The 25,077-nt window shown below is 48.7% G+C and overlaps 2 protein-coding genes across 8 annotated transcripts in view; one reads left to right on the top strand and one right to left on the bottom strand.

Annotated features, from left to right (window-relative positions):
- The window catches only part of FAM78A (family with sequence similarity 78 member A), a 984,894-nt gene that overhangs the window by 64,120 nt on the left and 895,697 nt on the right, over positions 1-25,077 (bottom strand). For 2 of the 5 annotated variants that reach the window (XR_013595141.1, XR_013595143.1), the window contains one exon: positions 11,172-11,786. The exons of the other annotated variants lie outside the window; for them this stretch is intronic. The gene's annotated coding sequence lies outside the window, so the exon portion shown is untranslated. Of the gene's footprint in view, positions 1-11,171; positions 11,787-25,077 lie in introns of those variants that run through there. 5 annotated transcript variants of the gene reach the window in all.
- Positions 1-25,077, top strand: part of NUP214 (nucleoporin 214) — a 369,960-nt gene that overhangs the window by 194,666 nt on the left and 150,217 nt on the right. The window lies entirely within an intron of this gene.

Raw genomic sequence — 25,077 nt, 5'->3', positions numbered from 1 at the left:
GCTCCCCTAAATACTGAATTTAGGGACGTTAGGGAGTGTAGGGTGGTAGTCAATGGGCTTCTGACCCTTGGGGTCACTACGCCCCCTATATGACCAATTCCTGTGGGAAGTGGGCAGTTCGAGGCATATGGGCTGCAGATGGTACATTTATGAATAGATCGCCATCTGGTGTTGGGCTCGGATGATTGCACTTTGTTTTTCTTCTGGAGAAGTCTTTGTCGTCATAGATGACTCCTCCTCTCGGTGTTAGTGCGCATGGGCATCGGCTCCATCCTTAGATTGTTTTTTTCCGCCATCGGGTTCGGATGAGGATCGAAGCGCTCCGGACCGACTTCAACAAAGAAGGTTATAAACGGCGCGTATTCCTTTCCAAATCGACGGTATCGTTATCGAACGCGACTGTACTCCATACCGACGCGGTTCGGAGGACGACGACTACGAGAAACTCGACGTAGTCCAGCCCGGGGTCCATGGAAAGGACTCCATTCAAAAAATGTCCAACGTGTGGTGCTAAGTTCCCACACAAGGACCTACACGAGGTGTGCAACCTCTGCTTGTCCCCTGAACACGAATCCAGGGACTGTGAGGCCTGTGCAGCGTTCTCTTCAAAGTCGACGATTAGAAACCGTCGAGCCTGAAGACACGAGGTATCGAGAATGCAGTCACAAGCAATCCCGGAGCTGTTCGAGGACCAGCACCCAGAAGAGGAGGAAGAAGAGGCCGACGAGGCGGGGTCTGAAGCGGACGAGTCTGACGTCGAGGAAATCGACGTCCAACAAACCGTGAGTGACGACGTCCCTTTACCAAAAAACAGACCCCCCACGGTATCGACCCCGCCTTCGAGCCCGGTCAGACAACCGAAAAAAGTTTCCAACGCCCCGCCTTCGAGCCCGGCAACGAAACAGAAACCGAAACACTCGGTCTCCCATCATAGTGGTTCCGGTTCCGATAAACGGACCACATCGACACCGAAGCACCAAGTCAAGGAAAGCTCGAAGTCGAAGCAGTCCATGTCGACACCGAAGCACGCTTCGGCGTCGAAAACACCCTCGACACCGGGGACATCTTCGATACCGAAGAAATCGGATCCGAATAAAATCTCGGCACCGAAAATACAAATGGACATTCAAAAGAAAAAACACCTTTCGGACCCGAAAACTGCGGTACCGACACAGGAACACGGGACTGATCCTAAACAAAAGACTCTGTTTATTGACCCAAAGACTGGCAAGGTAGTCACAGAACTACCTAAAAAGAGGAAGAATGAACATTCGGACGACAAGACTCATCCGAAGAAGAGAACAATGGGGACGAATACAACTCCTCCCTCTTCTCGCAAACCTAGACACACACCATCTTCTCCTCTTCCTCACAATAGGCCAAATATTCCTCCCACACGACCATCTACACCTACAACAGATGTAGAGAGTGACACAGGGGAGGGGGAACAGCCTGGGGATGATGAAGACACAATCCCAGAGGAGGCAGACCCATGGGAAGAGTATAATGTAGGGTCAGATAATGATACCGACCCTGAATTGTATCCCTCAAAACCTTCACCTCCTGATGACAATACTGGGTTTGCACAACTCATTAATAGAGCAGCAACATATCATAAGGTAGATCTACATGCAGAACCTCAAATACAGGATTTCTTATTAGAAACACTACCTACTGCACAAAGAACATCAGGAACACTACCAATGCTTAAGGGCCTTCTCAGTCATACATCTGAGATATTCAAAGACCCAGTGAGGGCTAGGGTATTGAACCCAAGAATCGATAAAAAATATAGGGCAGCTCCAAAAGACCCAATATACATTAAAGGGCAAATTCCTCTAGACTCACTAGTGGTCACAAACGCTCGTAAGAGAGCAAACTCTTTATCTACAGGAGAAGCTCCACCTCCTGACAAAGAGTCTAAACTAATAGATTCCTCTGGCAAAAGAGTAGCATCTCAAGCGCAAACAGCTGGCGCATAGCTAATACACAAGCACTACTTGCAAGGTATGACAGAGCGCATTATGATGAGTTAGAAAAACTCATCACACATCTCCCTAAAGAACATCAGAAGAGGGCAGATCAACTCATACAGGAAGGGAAGTTAATTACTAACACTTCAATAAAGTGCGCCCTAGACGCAGCAGAAACCGCAGCAAGGTCTACAAACACAAGCATCATGTTAAGGAGACATGCATGGCTCAGAGTATCAGGGTTCAAACAAGAGGTACAAACATCGTTACTGAACCAACCTTTTGATGGGAAAACACTTTTCGGCACAGGGACAGATGAGGCCCTAGAAAAGATGAAGAAGGATACCGAAACAGCTAAATCAATGGGAGCATTGCAACAGCCGACACAAAGAGGTTCCTTTCGTAGATCCACCTATAGAGGAGGATCCAAAAATACAGGTACAAGCCAGCAACAGACCTCTTTTACACCGACATCACCCAGAGGTAATTCTAGAGGTGGATACAGGGGTAACAACAACAAGGGTAGAGGTCGCGGAAACAACAACAACCGCAACTCTCCAACCCCAAAACAGTGACTTCATACAGCTCCCCCCAGACCATATAACACCGGTCGGGGGACGCCTATCACAGTTCCTACCTGTCTGGGAAAACATCACATCAGACAGGTGGGTAAGACAAATTATCCAACATGGTTATTGCCTAGAACTCACAGCTACCCCACCAAACATCCCCCCCAAACAGCGTCCAATGAAACAAGATCACCTGGCACTGTTAAAACAAGAAGTACTATCACTGCTAGAAAAGCATGCCATAGAGAAGGTTCCACAGCACCAACAAGGAACAGGAGTATACTGGCTATACTTCCTAATTCCCAAAAAGGACGGGTCTCTAAGGCCAATACTGGACCTAAGACCTCTCAACGCATACATAAATTCGGAACATTTCCACATGGTCACGCTCCAACAAGTACTTCCTTTACTGAAGAAAGGGGACTTTCTTTCTACACTGGATCTAAAAGACGCTTACTTTCATATCCCTATTCACAAAGCCCACAGGAAATACCTCAGGTTTGTGGTAGAAGGACAACATTATCAGTTCAAAGTCCTTCCGTTTGGTGTCACAACGGCACCAAGGGTGTTCACAAAATGCCTGGCAGTGGTAGCAGCTCACCTAAGAAGACAACAAATTCATGTCTTCCCATACTTGGACGACTGGCTAATAAAGGCCAGGTCACAAGAGGAATGTCTTCAAAACACACAAAAGACAATTCAGCTACTACACCAGCTAGGGTTCACGGTGAACTACACAAAGTCACACCTACAACCAAACAAGGTTCAACAATATCTGGGGGCTACTATAAACACAGAAAAAGCCAAAGTGTACCCCAACCCAGTCAGGATCCAAACAATGCTTACAATCATTCAAAGATTTCAGCCACAACACTCACTAACAGCAAGAGTGTTCATGCAGCTATTAGGCATGATGTCATCCTGCATACTGCTAATACCATATGCCAAACTACAAATGCGTCCGCTACAAGAATGCTTAGCGACACAGTGGAATCAGGCTCAAGGGCAGATTACAGATCTGGTGTTGGTAGACGACCGCACACACCGCTCTCTGAAGTGGTGGAACATAACAAACATTACCAAGGGGCGGTCGTTCCTAGAACCAATTCCACAGGTGACAATAACAGCAGACGCATCGCTCACCGGATGGGGAGCACATATGGACAAATACACAGTACAAGGAAGGTGGAGTGTGCAGGAAAGAACACTGCACATCAATCATCTAGAACTACTAGCAGTGTTTCTAGCATTGAAAGCCTTCCAGATACATGTTACCAACAAAGCAGTCCTGATCAGAACAGACAACATGACAGCAATGTATTATATTCAAAAACAGGGGGGGACGCACTCTCTCCAACTATCCAGACTAGCACAGGAAATTTGGAGATGGGCCATTCCTCAAAACATCTATTTATTTATTTATTTATTTATTTATTTTTAATATTTATAAAGCGCTGCGTTTACCCATGGGCGTCTTGGCGCTGATAAATCATTTGTTTAAGTACAAGCTGTGAAGTTAGGAACCGGTTAATTAAACAGAAATGGTTATTGAGTAAACAGCCAAGTTTTCAGGAGTTTACGGAACTGGAGGAGCGTGGCACTTTGTCTGATGTTAGGAGGCAGGGTGTTCCAGAGTCTGGGGGCCGCCACCAAAAAGCGTCGGTCACCCCAGGTGACTGTTTTGGTGCGGGGGACAATCAGTTGATTGAGAGTGGCTGATCGTAAGGCTCTGGTGGGTTTATAGCGTTGTAGTTGAGTTTTTAGGAAGTGGGGTCCTTGATTATTCACTGCTTTGAACACAATGCAGAGTGATTTAAAGTGAATTCTTTTTTGTACAGTGAGCCAGTGAAAATCCTTTATATTTTTGGAGATAGATTCAAACTTTGTCTTGCCAGAGAGCAGACGAGCCGCCGCGTTTTGTGCCGATTGCAGTTTTGTAATTACTCTGGTTTGAGCATTTAGGAATAGCCCGTTGCAATAGTCCAAAGATGAAAGGACAAGGGCAGTGACAAGAGTCTTAATGGCAGAGTCAGGGAGAAAAGGACGAATTTTCCTGATCATTTTTAGTTTCAGGTGTGCCATAGACACTGTTTTAATGGCGTGGTCCATAAAGATTAGACCATCGTCGAAGGTGACTCCGAGGTTCCTAACCTTCGTGGTAGGAGTGGGAGGGGTATTGAAGGTCTCTGGCCACCAACTAGTTGGCCAAGCTGGTTGGAGTGATCCAAATATGAGTACCTCGGTTTTTTCCGAATTTAACTTTAGGCAGTTGGTGGCCATCCATTCTCCTATAGCTAGGAGCCCTTTCTTAAATTTTTCGGCTACTTGCTCTCCATCCCCTTTAATTGCCAACACTAGTTGGGTGTCGTCGGCGTAGGAGGTTAGGCTCATCCCATGTGCTTTGATGGTCTTAGCAAGGTCCGACACATAAATGTTGAAAAGTGTCGGACTCAGGGATGAGCCTTGAGGAACTCCACAAGGGGCAGAGAGTTGGGCCGATTGAAAGGGTCCTAAAATGACAGCCTGCGTTCTTTTGGCAAGGAAGGACGCAATTAAGTCTTTGGCAGTGTGACAAATGCCAAATCCCTGGACACGATCGACCAAGGTGTTGTGGTCGACCGTGTCGAAGGCCGCCGATAAATCTAGCAGAACCAGGATGGCAGTGCCACCCTGGTCCCTGATTACCCTGATATCATCGGCGGCTTTGATCAGGGCTGTCTCAGTCCCATGATGTTTTCTGAACCCAAACTGGGTGTTGTCAAGAAGCTGATGTTGTTCTATAAACTCGGATATCTGGGTGTTCATGATTTTTTCAGTCACCTTCGCCATGAAGGGGAGACTAGCGATGGGGCGATAGTTTTTTAGCTCACTTTTATCCAAGGAGGGTTTTTTTAACAAGGGTTTTAATAAGGTGTTTTTGAGGGGATCCGGGTAATTGCCTGACAGGAGAATTGAGTTGCAAACTTGCGTGAGTGCCGGTAGGATAGAATCCATGACCGGTCGGAGTACGGAGAGAGGGCAGGGATCCAGAAGTGATCCTGATTTAATAGTGGATAGTATATTTTTTATTTGGTCAGGGGTGACCGGTTGGAAGCTAAAGAACATGTTGGCGGGACAAGAGGTAATGGATGTGATTGTATTTAGAGGTGATTTGGTGGAAAAAGCCTGATAGATATCGTCTACTTTAGTGAAAAAAAAGGAGGCGAGAGAGTCGCACAAAGATTGCGACGGAGGAGGAGTGAGGTCAGGAGAATGACCTGATAGTGCTTTGGTGATTTGAAATAATTGTCTGCTCGAGTTCTTAGCTTTTTCAATTTGATCACTATAGTATTCGTTTTTTGCTTTCCCTATCATGGCTTTATAAAGTGCTTTATAATCTGTTAGCCGAACACCTACCAGGAGTCCAAAACCAGATAGCAGACATCTTAAGCAGACAGTGACTCACTCTTCTCTCCCGAGCCGAGTAGTCGCTCCCCAGTGTCCTGACGACACGTGATATCGTTGTGCAGCGCCTCGCTGTATTTACTTGCATTTTGCATTGCTTGGCGCATTTGTGCTCTGCTGAGATTGATTATTGCCGCTTTTGCTCTGTTTAACATTGTCATTGCTACTGTAACTTTGTTTGTGCCTGCGCGTTATCCCCCAGCGCTCCGCTGCCATTTTGATTGTTATTGTGGTCAGAGGAAACCCGCCCCGCCTCCCAGCTGAGCAGCCCTCCCACTGACTACTTCCAGCGCTCCACTCCCCCCTAACGCTGTGACTCACTCTTCTCTCCCGAGCCGAGTAGTCGCTCCCCAGTGTCCTGACGACACGTGGTATCGTTGTGCAGTGCCTCGCTGTATTTACTTGCATTTTGCATTGCTTGGCGCATTTGTGCTCTGCTGAGATTGATTATTGCCGCTTTTGCTCTGTTTAACATTGTCATTGCTACTGTAACTTTGTTTGTGCCTGCGTGTTATCCCCCAGCGCTCCGCTGCCATTTTGATTGTTATTGTGGTCAGAGGAAACCCGCCCCGCCTCCCAGCTGAGCAGCCCTCCCACTGACTACTTCCAGCGCTCCACTCCCCCCTAACGCTGTGACTCACTCTTCTCCTCCGAGCCGAGTAGTCGCTCCCCAGTGTCCTGACGACACGTGGTATCGTTGTGCAGCGCCTCGCTGTATTTACTTGCATTTTGCATTGCTTGGCGCATTTGTGCTCTGCTGAGATTGATTATTGCCGCTTTTGCTCTGTTTAACATTGTCATTGCTACTGTAACTTTGTTTGTGCCTGCGCGTTATCCCCCAGCGCTCCGCTGCCATTTTGATTGTTATTGTGGTCAGAGGAAACCCGCCCCGCCTCCCAGCTGAGCAGCCCTCCCACTGACTACTTCCAGCGCTCCACTCCACCCTAACGCTGTGACTCACTCTTCTCTCCCGAGCCGAGTAGTCGCTCCCCAGTGTCCTGACGACACGTGGTATCGTTGTGCAGCGCCTCGCTGTATTTACTTGCATTTTGCATTGCTTGGCGCATTTGTGCTCTGCTGAGATTGATTATTGCCGCTTTTGCTCTGTTTAACATTGTCATTGCTACTGTAACTTTGTTTGTGCCTGCGCGTTATCCCCCAGCGCTCCGCTGCCATTTTGATTGTTATTGTGGTCAGAGGAAACCCGCCCCGCCTCCCAGCTGAGCAGCCCTCCCACTGACTACTTCCAGCGCTCCACTCCCCCCCTAACGCTGTGACTCACTCTTCTCTCCCGAGCCGAGTAGTCGCTCCCCAGTGTCCTGACGACACGTGGTATCGTTGTGCAGCGCCTCGCTGTATTTACTTGCATTTTGCATTGCTTGGCGCATTTGTGCTCTGCTGAGATTGATTATTGCCGCTTTTGCTCTGTTTAACATTGTCATTGCTACTGTAACTTTGTTTGTGCCTGCGCGTTATCCCCCAGCGCTCCGCTGCCATTTTGATTGTTATTGTGGTCAGAGGAAACCCGCCCCGCCTCCCAGCTGAGCAGCCCTCGCCCCTCCCCCTCCACCATCCATATATGACAGTAGTTCCCGCGCGCAGCGATCACGCGCAGCGACCGCGCCCAACCCGCGCCGAAGGTGCGCCAAAGGTAAGCCCGTCTACGCCCGTCCGCGCCTGGACCGCGCCCAGCGCCATACCCCCTAGCCCCCGTCTCTCCCTGCCCCCCCGCATTACCTACGATGCCGCCACCCTCCTAACCCTTAACCCCGGTCGCGCCCCCAACTGCGTCCTAGCCGCTCCTGGACACACCCATGGACCTTTCTCTTGCTACTCCTGCAAATTCATCGGCACCGACAACATCCCCGCCACGACCACAACGCAGATTCCTGACCCCAACCACCTACAATGCATCTTGCTCAACACCCGTTCGGTCCACAGGCACGCCATTGACCTATGGAACCTACTAGACACCATCTCTCCAGACGTCGCCTTCCTAACAGAAACATGGATGAACGCTTCCTCCGCCCCAGACATCACCATCGCCATCCCGGAAGGCTATAAGATCACTCGCAAGGACCGTTCCGGCCACACAGGAGGAGGCATCGCTATCGTCCATAAGAAATCCATCCGCATCTCAACCAGCTCTGACGTCAATCTCGCCAACTCTGAACACCTTCACTTCCAGATCCACATCGACCCCAAGACCACACTCAGAGGCACCCTCCTCTACAGACCACCAGGACCCCGCGCAAAATTCAGTGAAGACATCACGGACTTCATCACCCCACACGCGCTCCCCTCCAAAGACTACATCCTTCTGGGAGACCTCAACTTTCACCTTGAAAAGATCAACGACCGCAACACCGCCACCCTCTTAGACAACCTCGGCAACCTCGGACTTAAACAACTAGTCACTTCCCCCACCCACATCGCAGGTCACACACTCGACCCCATCTTCACCTCCAGCAATCATGTCTCCTTCAGCCACACTACGGATCTCCTCTGGACTGACCACAGCTGCGTTCACTTCACCTACAACAAACCAAAACCCACCATCCACCTCCAACCTACCCTGCAAAGAAACTGGAACAAAATCACCACGGACCAGATCTCCGCATCGCTCCTTCTAAACACCCCAGCCCACTCTTCTAACGCAAACGAAGCCGCCGCCAACCTCACCCTCTGGTTATCCAACACCGCCGACACCTTAGCACCACTGAAAAAACGTCAAAGCAAACCTGGCAGCAAAAAGGCCTCATGGTTCAACGATGATCTTAAGAAGTCCAAAAAACTCTGCCGCTCCCTTGAAAAGACCTGGAAAAAAGACCCAACCACTAGCACCAAGGACGCCTTCAAAAACGCCACCCGCACTCACCACCAACTAATCCGAAAGGCCAAGGAAACAGCATTTAAGGATCGACTTGACAACAACGCCCACAACAGCAAGGAACTTTTCAACATCGTCAAGGAATTTTCCAATCCCTCGGCCAACTCCAACGACATCACCCCCTCTCAAGCCCTCTGCGACTCCCTAGCCTCATTCTTCCACAACAAGATTGCAGACATCCACAACAGCTTTGACAACCAACCCGGAAACCAACCCACCCTACCATTTGCTGAACACTCTCCCCCCGTGAACACCCTTAACGACTGGAACCCAATCTCCACTGAGGACACAATCCGCCTGATGAATTCCATCCACTCAGGATCCCCCACAGACCCATGTCCTCACCACATCTTCAACAAAGCAGACTCCGTCATAGCACCGCACCTCCGAGACGTCATCAACTGCTCCTTCAACTCCGCCACCTTCCCGGAAGACTGGAAACACGCTGAACTCACCGCCCTTCTGAAAAAACCCACAGCGGACCCCACCGAACTCAAAAATTACCGCCCCATCTCGCTTCTTCCATTCCCGGCCAAAGTCATCGAGAAAGCTGTCAACAACCAGCTCGCCGCCTTCCTCGAAGCCAACAAATCCCTCGACTCCTCACAATCTGGCTTCCGAGCAAAACACAGCACTGAGACCGCCCTCATCGCAGCAACAGACGACATCCGAACTCTACTGGACAATGGAGACACAGTCGCCCTCATCCTCCTCGACCTCTCTGCAGCATTCGACACAGTCTGCCACAGCACCCTTTTACAACGCCTCAATAACATCGGAATCCAAGGAAAAGCACTTGAATGGATCACCTCGTTCCTCACTGGAAGAACCCAGAGAGTCCGCCTCCCACCATTCAAGTCCGAGGCCACCGAAGTCATCTGTGGCGTACCACAAGGATCCTCACTCAGCCCCACCCTCTTCAACGTATACATGAGCCCCCTCGCGACCATCGCACGCCAACACAACCTCAACATCATCTCTTACACGGATGACACTCAACTAATCCTCTCTCTCACCAATGACCCCAACACCGCCAAAACTAACCTACACGAAGGAATGAAAGAAGTTGCCGAATGGATGAAACAAAGCCGTCTGAAACTGAACTCAGACAAAACAGAAGTCCTCATCTTAGGTACATCCCCCTCTGCATGGGACGACTCCTGGTGGCCGGAAGCCCTCGGAAAAGCACCCATCCCGACAGACCACGCACGGAACCTAGGCGTCATCCTGGATTCCTCACTTTCAATGAACAGACAGGTCAACGCCGTCTCTTCATCCTGCTTCAACATTCTCCGCATGCTCAGAAAAACATTTCGCTGGATCCCCACCGAAACAAGAAAAACAGTCACCCACGCTCTGGTCACGAGCCGACTGGACTACGGAAACACCCTCTACGCAGGCACCACCGCTAAACTCCAGAAGAAACTCCAACGAATCCAAAACGCCTCAGCCAGGATCATATTAGACATCCCACGCTACGAACACATCTCTGGTCACCTTAAAGACCTCCACTGGCTACCCGTCAATAAGAGGATTACTTTTCGACTGCTAACCCACGCACACAAATCACTATACGACATCGGACCAGAATGCCTCAACTCACGACTATCCTTCTACACCCCCTCCCGCCAACTACGTTCTTCCAGCCAAGCCCTCGCCACTGTACCTCGCATCAACAAGACCACCATGGGAGGCAAATCCTTCTCATACCTGGCTGCTAAAACATGGAACTCACTCCCCGCTTACCTTCGCCTTACCCATAACCACCTAGCATTCAGAAAGCAACTTAAAACGTGGATATTTGACAAGTAACCCTCCTCCCCTTCTAAGCGCCTTGAAACCCTCTGGGTATGTAGTGCGCTATATAAATTCTTTGACTTGACTTGACTTGACAGTCGGAACAAATACACGAATGGGAACTGCACCACCAAATACTGCAGCCATTCTTCCAAGCACGCAAGTACACCAGAGGCTGGTAGGTTTTCAGAGGGCATCTCTACGGTGCCCTCTGGGTGCATGTATCAGTAAATCCATCACTGGTGTCAGTGTGGGTTTACCAATACGAGATGTTTGATAACAAACATCCCTGTCTTCAGTGAAGCCATCATGTAGGTGGTATCTAATTTTCACCAGTGTCCAGTACATGTCTTAACCGCTTCCGCGCTACCGCGAATTCCCGCTGTGCGCTGGAATTTCAAAAATGGCTTGTTTATGACAAAGCCAGCTCGTCATCCGCGTAGCGCAGGTAACGCCCGTGACGAACTGGCTTTGTCATTAGCGCGGATGGGGTTGAGATTGCTTCCCTGGTCACTGGTACTGGCAGTAATAGAACTGATCAGCACAGCAGCATATCTGCTCATGCAGGTATGCCCTCACATATGATATTCCGCACCCTGCCTTAGGGATGTCAGGCCTGCTGTAGGAGTGACTGACAAATATTATAATCAGTGTTAGGAACATGGCACACTGAGATTTTTTTTTTTTTTTTACAATTGTGTATGTATTGCGCACACCTGTTTTGAATGTTTAATTAGGTTAACAAAATTATGAAGTGCTTAGCGTGCTGATAGGAACGTGTTGCTGACTGGCAAACATAAAATTATATCTCTAAAGCTTCAAGTGTCACTAATCACTTGAAACTTGAGCGCACACCAATTGAATATATCAACAATTCTTACATACAAATGTCATCAATATTGTTATAACCAACTCAACTTGTCGTAATCTTCTAAGTTTTTTTGAATTTTTCAAATCTCTCGTATTTGTGTACGTTTTTAGATTTACACATCAAAACTGTTATTTCATGTACTCATGGAAAATTTGGCTTATTTAACAATCAAATTTTTTATGCCCAATCGAGTTTCTGATGCACAATGCATTTCGGGACCGCAATCCTTTCTTCAAGTGCCACTGTAGAAAAACAAAAATAACAACAATAGGGAGGATCATGTCACAAAATCATTGCAATTTGGTTAAAATAATATGCTATTTAAATGTTGACAGTTTTTTTCTAAAACAATCTCCGTTCCATTGTGATGCTTAACGACGGATGAAACACCCAGGATCTAAAGAGTAAACTCAGTAAGATATGTGCAAAAATAAAGAAAACTTGGAGAACGTGCTAAACCCACGTGAAATGAAAATTTATGAAGAAACAGGGTTTCCCCATTAAAAATCTAGTAATCTGCTTCATGCCTACATTAAAAAGAAAAAAATCAGAGGGTTTCCCAACGTGTTCAGTTAAAAAAAAAATTGGTGCCCATCAGTTCTTAATGAACTCACGGAAACAAGTTTTTATGTGGCAAGACTACTCGTATTGAATTTACCTTGAATCTGAATTACACCAGATGGAGATGCTAAAAATCATTAAAAAGCCGCAAGGAATAGCACTTACTTCTAGCTGCACTGTAGAAATACATGATCCCTACGTGTGCATACCTTAAATCAAGACCCTTTGACACAATGATGTGGGACTATCAACAAGGCATAAAAAAACTCTGAACTTCATTGAAAATCGAGAAAATAAGAACAGACCGTTTCATTGCAACTCGTCTGCCGTAAATATATCTGTATGCGTTAACACTAAGGGCCCGATGTAGGTAAATGGCATTTACCGATTCCTAAATACCGAATTTTACCGATTCGGTATTTACAAATCGGTAAATGCAATGTAGGTATATTTACCAAATTTTTTACCAAATCTGTAACATTCGGTAATGTGAGAAGTTGGCCTGATGTGCAGTGCTCACTATTCTAGTGATCACTATATATCAGTCCAAACAACCCTTATTGATGATTGGTTGTAAGTCAACCTTATAGACCAGCTATCCTAGTAGCATGGATACGAGCAGTCTAAGGCTAAGACTCTAGAGGGCGTGTTAAGCCAGCTGTTTTACCATCACATTACCCCTTGAACACCCAGTGAAAGGACACCACACAAGTGTTATGAAAATAAACAGTGTATTTATTAGAATCACAACAACCCTGTACTCTTTATGAGGACAGGGTGCTAAGCACACAACAAAACTCTTACGAAAATACTTTTAAGTTAGCACGTTACACAAATGCCCGAGGGGCACGAAAAACCATATACTTTCAAAGTGGAATGCGAATTACTAGCAGGTAAGTAACAGTTCTAATAGGCTTTGGAATCGCTAGGACTGGACTAGGGAATCGTTAGATTACTACTAGGAGGCCCAGGGGACTCGGGTGCAGAGTGTGCACTCTCACGCGGGATGCGGGACAAAGTCTATGGAAGCTAGAATTCACAAAGTTAGTGTTCACGGGCGAACCCGACCTGGTAGGAAGAAAACGACAGTGGATCCTGACCCTAGGATAGTGAGGCTATGCTGGGACACCGAAGTGCCGAAGTTACCTAGCCCAGGGGCTGCAGCTGCATAGGTCTGAAAAGACGTCGGGGATCTCGTTGCCGGACCAGGAGCCTGGAAGAAGGAAGTTGCTGGCAGGCGACCAGTGAAGGAAAGTTCGATGGATCCAAGCCGGGATCAAGGAAGAAGAAAACCTGAAAGCAGAGGGGACCAAGTTCTTGAATCACTAGCCAGTGATTAAGTGGGCACCAGGATGGCACCGGGCGAAGTCACCGCAGTCAGGTGAGTGGGCACTGCTGGGCTCTGCAGTCTCTCGGACCAGGAGGCGTTGTCGGCGACCAGGATGGAGGTGCGAGCTGTCCCACGAAGGTTGAAGTCGTCGGCGTCGAAGTTACCCAGGAGTGGGCAACAAGCCTTGGCTAATTCAAGCCCACGCGGTGGACTCAAAATGGCGTCTTGAGTGGACCAGGAGGGTCCAGGATGCTCCTCTTCGGGAAGGGAGCAAGGGCCAGTCTGGAGCAACCAGACCAGCAGCAGAAATGTCGTCGGGCGTCGTCAGGAAGGCCACAAGCCAACGGGCTAGTAGCCAAACAACGCGGTGAGCAGCGGAAAGCAGAAGGGCCCCACGCAGATCGTGGAGATGCTGGGGGGCTGCACTTCGGAGCTGGAGCTGCTCAGAGTCGGGGCTTCTCGGACCCCAAAGCACTCACCAGTAGATTACTCGGCGGGCTTGCTGGAAAGAAGTCGTGCAGTCTTGCAGATGGCCGGTCCCTTGAGGTCTCGTCGCACCCACGGTTCTCAGCTGGGCTGTAGAGGTGGGTAGAGGTCAGAGGTGCCAGGGAAGCCGGTTCTCGTCGAGCTGGGCAGTCGGATTCCGGAGGAAGGACTTACAGCAGACCGCAGTGTTCTTGGATGGTGCCTGCGGATGCAGGGTGACTACTCCTTAGTCACAAGGGAGAAATCTTAGGAAGAAGTCTTGAGTTCCTTTCGCAGAAAGTAGTTTCAGGATTCAAAGATGATCTGATTTGGAAGGGGGCCAGTCTCTACCTTTATCCTGTAAAAAGGGGCTGGCACGCGACTAGGTCCTGCCCTATGGGTGGGACCAGGAGGGGGGTGGTTACACCCACTTCCTTGGCGGGCTTTTCCCCAGCACAGGGTCTGGAGTGACCCTGGAACTGGTTCCAGCCAGCCTATGCACAGTGAGCACCGGGGTGCCACGTGCAGTCACCTTCCTCTAAAGCCCTGCCTACCTACAATACACAAAACCCTGTCTGGGACGGTGCGGGCACCGCCCCTGGCAGGAAACCCTTTGTCCTTATCTCCTGCTCTGGGAGGACTCCCAGCAGCAGGAGGGCAGACTTGTGTCTCGGTGGCAGCATCCATTTTGTGGATGCTAAGGCTCTGTCTGACTTTTAACCGGGTTATAGGTTACAGGCATGTCGTGTCCCTCTAGAAGGGTGGAATGCTAACCCCGTCGCCAGAATTGGCGAGGGGTTAGTATTCCAATTCGTATGACACCTTACTCGACATGTTTTGATAAAGCGATACCAGAGTTGGCATATAACCGCGAGGATTATAATGCACTTAAGAGTATATGGTATGCGATATCATGGAAACGGCTAAGGGATGGATCCCGAAAGCCGCAGACAGGCTCAGCTCATGCCAGAGCACCATCTCACACGATTCCAAGCACTCTGCCTTCAGGATTGTTAAGGCCTGCCATAGGAGTGACTGATAGGAGATCTGTGTGTCCATTTGAGGGTTAGATATAGGTATACTATATCTAAAGCAAAGGGTGATTACACCACCTTGCCCCAGCTGTCAAGCAGCCAGTTGTGTCAGATTTGGATGGCCAGCCAGGGGTGGCATAATACATGCTGCAGCCCCTGGTAGGCCCTGGGTACACCTATGCCCTGGGTACCTAAGGTACACTGTACAGGGACTGATAAGGTGACTCAGTATCCAATTTAGATATGTACCTAAGGTACATGGAATCCATTTTACAGAGAGAGCAGTGGGCCTGAGGTCCTGAACAGCAGGGCCTCAGGTCAACTAAGTCAGAAAACCAGCAAAACACCAGGCAAAAAGTTGGGGGCAACCATAGTCAGGGGTCAACCTTCCTACATAACCCCCCCCCAAACGAAAGGAGATAAGGCTATCCTTGTCCAGGTAAGCCTATATTGCCTAAGTGGCCATTTAAGGAAGTACCAGCACTGGCATGGTTACCCCCTATGTCATGGTCCACTAAGCAATCCCTCACCCTAAGGGTGTCTGAGGGTCTCCACCATAGGGAATCTCTACCTGTGGTGTGTTTTGTCAAAGAAAAAGGCTGGTGCTGAAATGGAGTACTGAAGTGAGGCTCCACTAATTTTGGGCTCAGCTTCCTCCAATCATTTTCCACCATATAGGCCTTTCTTTCCAAGACTGAGTTGTTTTGGGCTCTCAGGGTCAACCTCTGGCTACCTACAGCTGGAGGTTGGGTCCCTCTGTTTGGCTTACTGGAGGGACAGGTCAGGTCTGGGGCCCTCAGGTCCCAAGTTTGGCTGTGCCCAACAGTGTCCATCTGTGGGAGGTCCCTAACTAATTTTAAGGGGGATCCCTCAGGAGTATGTTTTATTTTCACTTGGCTAGGACTACTAGCTTCAGTGCCCTTAATCTGCTGATTGGTGAATTCTTTTGGACAGGGGGCCCTTTGGGGTCCAACACTGGCCTCCCTGACCTCTACAGCCCTGGGCTGACTGAGGCAGGGTAGAGAGGGGCAGGTTACCTGCTCCAGACTGGGTCCCACCTTGGAAGGGTCCACTGGCATCAGGGGTTCTGCCAGGCTAGGCCTGACTACCTCTGTGGCAGTTTCTTCACAAGGGGTCAGATCAGTTCCCTGAGGAGGCTGATCCTTTCCTAAAGTCTGGTGGGAGGGAGATTTCTCTTCCTCCTCAATACTCTCTGTCTGAGTGGAGTGATCCATAGTTTCAGGCTTCACAACACTGTCATCTGTCTGAGTTTGAGCTGTGGCCATCACAACTCTCCCATCCTTTTCAGGAGGGGGCTCAGTTTGGGTGTGGGCTGTTACCATGACAGCCTTGACAACCTGTTCTGGGAAGGAAGTTGTCTGAGATTGGGTTGTGACTGGCACAACCCTCCTGACCTGTTCAGGGAGGATATCTTGGACTGGGGCTGTGGCTACCACTGCCCCACTAACCTTACCATGGATGTTTACCATTCTAGAATGGGTTTCTTGCTCTACTTCAGCCCAGGCTGAGAGCTCTAAATCATTCCCCAGTAGGCAATCTACAGGCAAGTTTGGTGACACTGCCACTCTCTTGTGGCCAGTGACACCTCCCCAGCTGAGATTGACCACTGCCATGGGATGATCTCTCTGCACTCCATCAATATTGGTCACCTGGTATGTGGCACCAGGTAAAAGTTGCCTTGAGGGGACTAGACTCTCAGTCACCATAGTGATGCTAGCCCCTGTATCTCTATAGGCCTCAACTTTTATACCATTGATGAGGGGCTCCTGTCTGTACTTGCCCAAAGTGTTGGGACAAGTTGTGAAGTTGGCAAACCCCATGCCAGTCTCACAGACAAGAGTATCTAAGTTTGGGGACCTGGTTAGGCCAGAGTCCCCAGGAACTCCCAAAGTAAATGCACCCAAATTCTTGGGGGCACTCCCACCACCTGGGGGATTACTACTAGTAGTAACAGGAGGTTTGGGAATGTTACTTGGGGGTATGTTTTCCTTATTGTTATTCTTTGGGCAACTGCTGTCAGTTTTTAAATGACCCACCTGTTTACAGGGATAACAATAAGGTTTCTTCTGGTTGTTGGAAGGATTCTGGGACCCACCCCCCTCAGAGGATTTTTGGGGCCCTGATGTGGTTTGATCTGTAGATTTATTCCCACCCTTCTCTTGAGGCTTGGTTGATTCCTTTTTCTGGTCACCACCTTGGTTCTTGGGCCTAATCCTGGTTCTGACCCATTTGTCTGCCCTCTTACCCAATTCTTGTGGAGAGGTCAGATCAGAGTCTACCAGGTGCTGGTGTAATAACTGGTTCTGACAATTATTTAAGACTTGCTCTCTCATAATTAGATTATACAATCCCTTGAAATCAGTAACCTTACTACCCAGTAGCCAGCCTTCCAAAGCCTTAGTGGCACAATCAACAAAGTCTGACCAGTCCTGAGACTGAGTTTTCTGGGTGTCTCTGAACAGCAACCTGTACTGCTCAGTGGTTAAGCCAAACCCATCAACCAGTGCATTTTTCAGGACCTGGTAATTGTTAGCATCCTCCACTCTTGTAGTGAGGAGCTTATCTCTACCTTTACCATCAAAGGAGAGCCACAGTATAGCTGCCCACTGACTCTGGGGAATGCCCTGCACAGTGCAGGCCCTCTCCAGAGCAGCCATCCATTTCTGGATATCATCCCCTTGCTTAAAGGGGGGCACTATCTTAGTCAGGTGTTTAGTATCTAAACCCATCTCTCTATCTCTTGGGAGATTGCTGCCACCAGTGGGAGCTAGCCCACTCATCTGCTGCTCTCTTGCCAGGGCAAGCTTCTCTTTGGCCAGGGCAATTTCTTCCCTTTCAATCCTCAGTTCAGCTTGTCTCATCCTAGCCTCATGCTCCCTTCTCTGAGGGGAAGTAAATCTCCTCTGTGGAGGATTCCTTCTCCCCTGAGAAGAGGCATTAGAGTGCAGAGATCTATTGGAGTCCCTAGAAAGAGATCTATCTCTCCTAACTCCAAGGTTAGGCCCACTTCGGGTTAGTACTGGGGGGCCCCCAGATCCTAGCCCAAGTAAGTCTAAGTTGGTCCTAGTTAGCCTTCTGACTACCTCAAGACCCTTGTCTACCTCATCCCCAGAGAGTACCTCCTCATCCTCCTCCTCAACTGCTGAATCAGTGTTGGGGAGGTCTGGATCCCCAGAGGTTCCCTCTAAGGCTGGCATGCTCTCATGTAACTGAGAGAGCTTTCTGGCATCATATGTCTCTAAGAGACCTATCAGAAAGGGAAGGGTGGGGTTAGACCCCTGCTTCAGTTTCCTGGAGACACAGAGTTGCCTCATCTCCTGAAAATTGAGAGCTGCATATCTTGAAGTGACCTGTGGAGGGTCAACACTGACCAGGGGAGTCTCAGTAGAGTCCCCCTGAGTCGACATGCTTTTCTAGTGAGGTGTAAGTGGTGCACTTACCTACACTATATGTTTGCCTACTGATCCCTTGCTAGAGTTGTAGTTTAGGGTGTGCTAGGCCCTAGGAGCTACAACAGCTGGTTCAGTAGAACTCAGAGTATTCTAGGCTAAGTTATATGTACCTTTAGTACTTATGTGATCTTTCACAAGATATTCTTAGGGCATGTGTGGTAAAACAACAGCAAGCTCAAATCCCACCGCTGCCACCAATGTGAGAAGTTGGCCTGATGTGCAGTGCTCACTATTCTAGTGATCACTATATATCAGTCCAAACAACCCTTATTGATGATTGGTTGTAAGTCAACCTTATAGACCAGCTATCCTAGTAGCATGGATACGAGCAGTCTAAGGCTAAGACTCTAGAGGGCGTGTTAAGCCAGCTGTTTTACCATCACATTACCCCTTGAACACCCAGTGAAAGGACACCACACAAGTGTTATGAAAATAAACAGTGTATTTATTAGAATCACAACAACCCTGTACTCTTTATGAGGACAGGGTGCTAAGCACACAACAAAACTCTTACGAAAATACTTTTAAGTTAGCACGTTACACAAATGCCCGAGGGGCACGAAAAACCATATACTTTCAAAGTGGAATGCGAATTACTAGCAGGTAAGTAACAGTTCTAATAGGCTTTGGAATCGCTAGGACTGGACTAGGGAATCGTTAGATTACTACTAGGAGGCCCAGGGGACTCGGGTGCAGAGTGTGCACTCTCACGCGGGATGCGGGACAAAGTCTATGGAAGCTAGAATTCACAAAGTTAGTGTTCACGGGCGAACCCGACCTGGTAGGAAGAAAACGACAGTGGATCCTGACCCTAGGATAGTGAGGCTATGCTGGGACACCGAAGTGCCGAAGTTACCTAGCCCAGGGGCTGCAGCTGCATAGGTCTGAAAAGACGTCGGGGATCTCGTTGCCGGACCAGGAGCCTGGAAGAAGGAAGTTGCTGGCAGGCGACCAGTGAAGGAAAGTTCGATGGATCCAAGCCGGGATCAAGGAAGAAGAAAACCTGAAAGCAGAGGGGACCAAGTTCTTGAATCACTAGCCAGTGATTAAGTGGGCACCAGGATGGCACCGGGCGAAGTCACCGCAGTCAGGTGAGTGGGCACTGCTGGGCTCTGCAGTCTCTCGGACCAGGAGGCGTTGTCGGCGACCAGGATGGAGGTGCGAGCTGTCCCACGAAGGTTGAAGTCGTCGGCGTCGAAGTTACCCAGGAGTGGGCAACAAGCCTTGGCTAATTCAAGCCCACGCGGTGGACTCAAAATGGCGTCTTGAGTGGACCAGGAGGGTCCAGGATGCTCCTCTTCGGGAAGGGAGCAAGGGCCAGTCTGGAGCAACCAGACCAGCAGCAGAAATGTCGTCGGGCGTCGTCAGGAAGGCCACAAGCCAACGGGCTAGTAGCCAAACAACGCGGTGAGCAGCGGAAAGCAGAAGGGCCCCACGCAGATCGTGGAGATGCTGGGGGGCTGCACTTCGGAGCTGGAGCTGCTCAGAGTCGGGGCTTCTCGGACCCCAAAGCACTCACCAGTAGATTACTCGGCGGGCTTGCTGGAAAGAAGTCGTGCAGTCTTGCAGATGGCCGGTCCCTTGAGGTCTCGTCGCACCCACGGTTCTCAGCTGGGCTGTAGAGGTGGGTAGAGGTCAGAGGTGCCAGGGAAGCCGGTTCTCGTCGAGCTGGGCAGTCGGATTCCGGAGGAAGGACTTACAGCAGACCGCAGTGTTCTTGGATGGTGCCTGCGGATGCAGGGTGACTACTCCTTAGTCACAAGGGAGAAATCTTAGGAAGAAGTCTTGAGTTCCTTTCGCAGAAAGTAGTTTCAGGATTCAAAGATGATCTGATTTGGAAGGGGGCCAGTCTCTACCTTTATCCTGTAAAAAGGGGCTGGCACGCGACTAGGTCCTGCCCTATGGGTGGGACCAGGAGGGGGGTGGTTACACCCACTTCCTTGGCGGGCTTTTCCCCAGCACAGGGTCTGGAGTGACCCTGGAACTGGTTCCAGCCAGCCTATGCACAGTGAGCACCGGGGTGCCACGTGCAGTCACCTTCCTCTAAAGCCCTGCCTACCTACAATACACAAAACCCTGTCTGGGACGGTGCGGGCACCGCCCCTGGCAGGAAACCCTTTGTCCTTATCTCCTGCTCTGGGAGGACTCCCAGCAGCAGGAGGGCAGACTTGTGTCTCGGTGGCAGCATCCATTTTGTGGATGCTAAGGCTCTGTCTGACTTTTAACCGGGTTATAGGTTACAGGCATGTCGTGTCCCTCTAGAAGGGTGGAATGCTAACCCCGTCGCCAGAATTGGCGAGGGGTTAGTATTCCAATTCGTATGACACCTTACTCGACATGTTTTGATAAAGCGATACCAGAGTTGGCATATAACCGCGAGGATTATAATGCACTTAAGAGTATATGGTATGCGATATCATGGAAACGGCTAAGGGATGGATCCCGAAAGCCGCAGACAGGCTCAGCTCATGCCAGAGCACCATCTCACACGATTCCAAGCACTCTGCCTTCAGGATTGTTAAGGCCTGCCATAGGAGTGACTGATAGGAGATCTGTGTGTCCATTTGAGGGTTAGATATAGGTATACTATATCTAAAGCAAAGGGTGATTACACCACCTTGCCCCAGCTGTCAAGCAGCCAGTTGTGTCAGATTTGGATGGCCAGCCAGGGGTGGCATAATACATGCTGCAGCCCCTGGTAGGCCCTGGGTACACCTATGCCCTGGGTACCTAAGGTACACTGTACAGGGACTGATAAGGTGACTCAGTATCCAATTTAGATATGTACCTAAGGTACATGGAATCCATTTTACAGAGAGAGCAGTGGGCCTGAGGTCCTGAACAGCAGGGCCTCAGGTCAACTAAGTCAGAAAACCAGCAAAACACCAGGCAAAAAGTTGGGGGCAACCATAGTCAGGGGTCAACCTTCCTACAGGTAATTTTACCGAATCAGTATTTACCGATTCGGTAATTGCCATTGATTCCTTTGGGCCATGAGGCCCATAGGAACCAATGTCAATTACCGAATCGGTAAATACCGATTCGGTAAAATTACCGAATTTACAAGGGGGACAGGGTGTCACTTTGACACCCTGTTGCACCCCTGATTCAGGCTTGTGTGCCATGTGACACACATGCATGCCCTCAGGGCATGTATGTGTGCCACATGGCACAGGTGTACATGCACAGATGTGCATGTATACAGAAATTCGTTATTTACCATGCAATAGTATTACATGGTAAATAACTAATTCTATGGGGCCTGTGGCGCTGTTTCCAGTGCCACTTACATATGGATTGACCCATTCGGTAAAATTACCGATTCGGTATTTTACAGAATCGGTAAATTTACCGAATCGGTAAATTTACCGATTCTGTAAAATATAGGCCCCCTACATCTCAATCACCAAATACTGGTCGGTAACGGCCGAAATCGGCCGTTACCGACCGGTATTTGCTGACCTACATCTGGCCCTTAATCTCTCAATAACCAAAATACTTGTACCTCACTCTCCCAAGTATGTGTGTTCTCTGTCAGTACATTTACAGGTCTGTTAGTTGGTTGATCCCATTGCTCAAACCTAGAAATGCCGCGTTCAGCCAGCGTCTTCCACTATCAGTATGGAAACAGGACTAACCCGTTGTCATCATTCAACGGCCAACAAGGTCACCAGTTTATCACTGTAAATGGCTGAATAATCTACAGGATAAGTTTTAATGTTGTAACCCCGAGCTGTACTTATAATGGTGTTTGTCAAGTCTAGTCAAACCAACGAAAGAGTGTGCCTTCTCAGGAGAAGAGCAAGCATGAAGAATCAAACTTGATTCTTTAGAAAGCCCTCACTCACCAACCTAGTTGCTGACATGCTTCATCATCGGGCCGCACCAGGAAGGCCGAATGCCCCCTGGTGTGCTTCAACGCCAGAATTACTGCGGAGCGGGTTTGTATTGTTTGAGTGACAAGTGAAAGTGATTGTGTGGTGGTTCAAAAATGCCTAGATTGTGTCCAAAAATAATTTTATTAGTTGTCCAATCGGACCCGAATAAAAACAAAGTAAGGGATATATTAACTGGATAGATTAATTAGCTATATCCCACTGTGCGTGGTCAACATGTTTCTGCCCATATGATGCTAATAGCCAGGCATTCTTCAGGACCAAATTGTAAACCTCGCCGGTATGGGCGCGCTAAGGCCCACCCTAACCTGAGGTCAAGAATGTGAAAAATTAAAATTATAGTAACACACTGTTACATAGGAGTTCCTCATATTTGGAAAGCCAAAATATATATGCGGTGTAATGATTAATCACACCATGGGTCTCGGAAGGGGGGTGGTGGCAAGTAGGCACACCACCGTCAAAGCCAAGCACCCGCCTGGTACCTGCTGCAACCCATATTAACCGGACCCGTTGTCAAGTGTTAACAAAACTGAAACATTACTCCCACTGTATGCGAGTGTGCCACAAAAGAACCTCGATTCTAACTGCTGTTGGCAAAACGCAAACATGCTGATTTGTTTATGTATCCTTGAGCTAAAAAGACCTCTCAAGACCAAGACCAATGCATGAATTTACCAGTACAACTACGTTAGATGGCCCAAGTGCTCATGTGCATGAAAAATAGAACAAAAATAAAACAACCCATCCTAATTGCGTATGTGAACATGGACACACATGTATGAAAGTTCATGTGTGTTTCTTGAAAACATGTTCTCCAAATCTTTGTCAACCATTAAAAAAAACAAATAGCATTTACAATATAATTTCAAAACATATTCATGTTTGAATTACACATATCTAAAAGATATTTCTGACACTTTCCAGTTACCATGTTGAACAGCTGCATGGCTCTCAGGGTCTCCCCACTGCTGAACACTGTAACCCAACTTGATAACATTTCATGTGTCACAAATAAAATTCAGGTGGTGAGGATACATCTTTGTGACAGTTTCTCTCCTCCTAAATCACCCTTTCAGGTACCAGACTGAATCCATAAAAAGTGAAATTGCTCTTCTCTGCCAGTATGTGGCTGTGTTGCATCCGTGGATCTGACCTCATAGAGCCTTTTGTAGTGTTTTCCCGGCCCTCTGATTTTCATTCTGTTTTTTGTTGCTTTTTTATGTGGATCCGAGGTTGCAATCCATTTTAAAAACACAGTGTTCCTTACTGTATCATCTGACTCCAACATTTTGACACTTGAGTGAAGCTGTACATTTGCCCCGCTACATCCCACCTAGGAAACTATCTCTGAAAGAAGAAACTTCTAGCCGATTATATCTTGTGTCAAAATAATCTAATTCTGTCTTTTAAACGTGATGGTTTTCCACACAAGAACAATCTCCATATGCTCCCCAGATGGGACTAAGGGAAAGCCCGCTGAAGGTAATTCTCTTCTATGGGCCTATTAGTAGATATTCCTGGGTGTCTTACCTTCAACTCTCTTGATGAAGTGGACTCATCTTAGGTTCATCCCCTTCCGCCTGGGACGACTCTTGGTGGCCAACGGCCCTAGGAAAAGCCCCCATACCGACGGACCACGCACGGAACCTGGGCATCATCCTGGACTCCTCACTCTTGATGACCAGACAAGTCAACGCCGTCTCATCATCATGCTTCAACATCTTACGCATGCTCAAAAAAACATTTCACTGGATCCCCACCGAAACAAGAAAAACTGTCACCCACGCACTGGTTACAAGCCGTCTGGACTACGGAAACACCCTTTACGCCGGTACAACCGCAAAACTGCAGAAAAAACTCCAACACATCCAAAATGCTTCAGCCAGACTCATACTAGACATCCCCTGCACAGACCACATTTCCGCTCACCTGAAAGACCTTCACTGGCTCCCCGTCAACAAGAGAATAACGTTCCGTCTCCTCACCCACGCACACAAAGCCCTATACGAACTTGGACCTGATTGTCTCAACACACGCCTTTCCTTTTACACCCCCACCCGCCAGCTGCGTTCGTCCAACCAAGCCCTCGCCGCTGTTCCGCGCATCCACAAAGCCACCATGGGGGGAAGATCCTTCTCCTACTTAGCGGCCAAAACCTGGAATTCCCTTCCCATCCACCTCCGCCTTACTCAAAACCACCTAGCCTTCAGAAAACAGCTTAAAACCTGGATATTCGATAAGTAAACCCCCCCCCCCCCCCCCCCCCCCCTTCCTCAAGCGCCTTGAGACCCTCTGGGTATGTAGTGCGCTATATAAATTCTGACTTGACTTGACTTGACTCCCTATGTCTTCATGCGGTCAAGATGGGCGATACGAACAGCTTTTGTTTGGCTGCATCAGTTCCTCTTAAAACTCCTTTTCCTGGTAAACAACAGCTCCCTTGATCTCCCTCGGGTTGCAGAGCTCTTCATGCAGTACCGAGGAATCAGTTACTCGCCCACCACTTCTATTAATGACCTTGTCTCATAAAGTGTTAGCTTGTTACACACAGCTCAGCATTTTGTAAATTCCACTGGCTTCATTTGTGTTGCACGAAAAGACTGTTAGGAAGCAGAATCGCAGCAAGTTGCCCTGTTCATTTGTTGGGCTATTGTTTATCCAGGGTTGTTGCATTGTGCTCCTTGTATTAGGGCTCTAAATAGTGCTGTTGTCCTGTCTATTCTGTATCCTCTGCGTCCTGTCAAGCGAGGAACTAGAGTTCTGTGGATGAG

This window comes from Lissotriton helveticus, chromosome 5_1, assembly GCF_964261635.1.
Source record: "Lissotriton helveticus chromosome 5_1, aLisHel1.1, whole genome shotgun sequence".
Lineage (NCBI taxonomy): Eukaryota > Metazoa > Chordata > Amphibia > Caudata > Salamandridae > Lissotriton > Lissotriton helveticus.
Note: the sequence above shows the minus strand (reverse complement) of the source record. Positions and strands in the feature narration are given on the sequence as shown.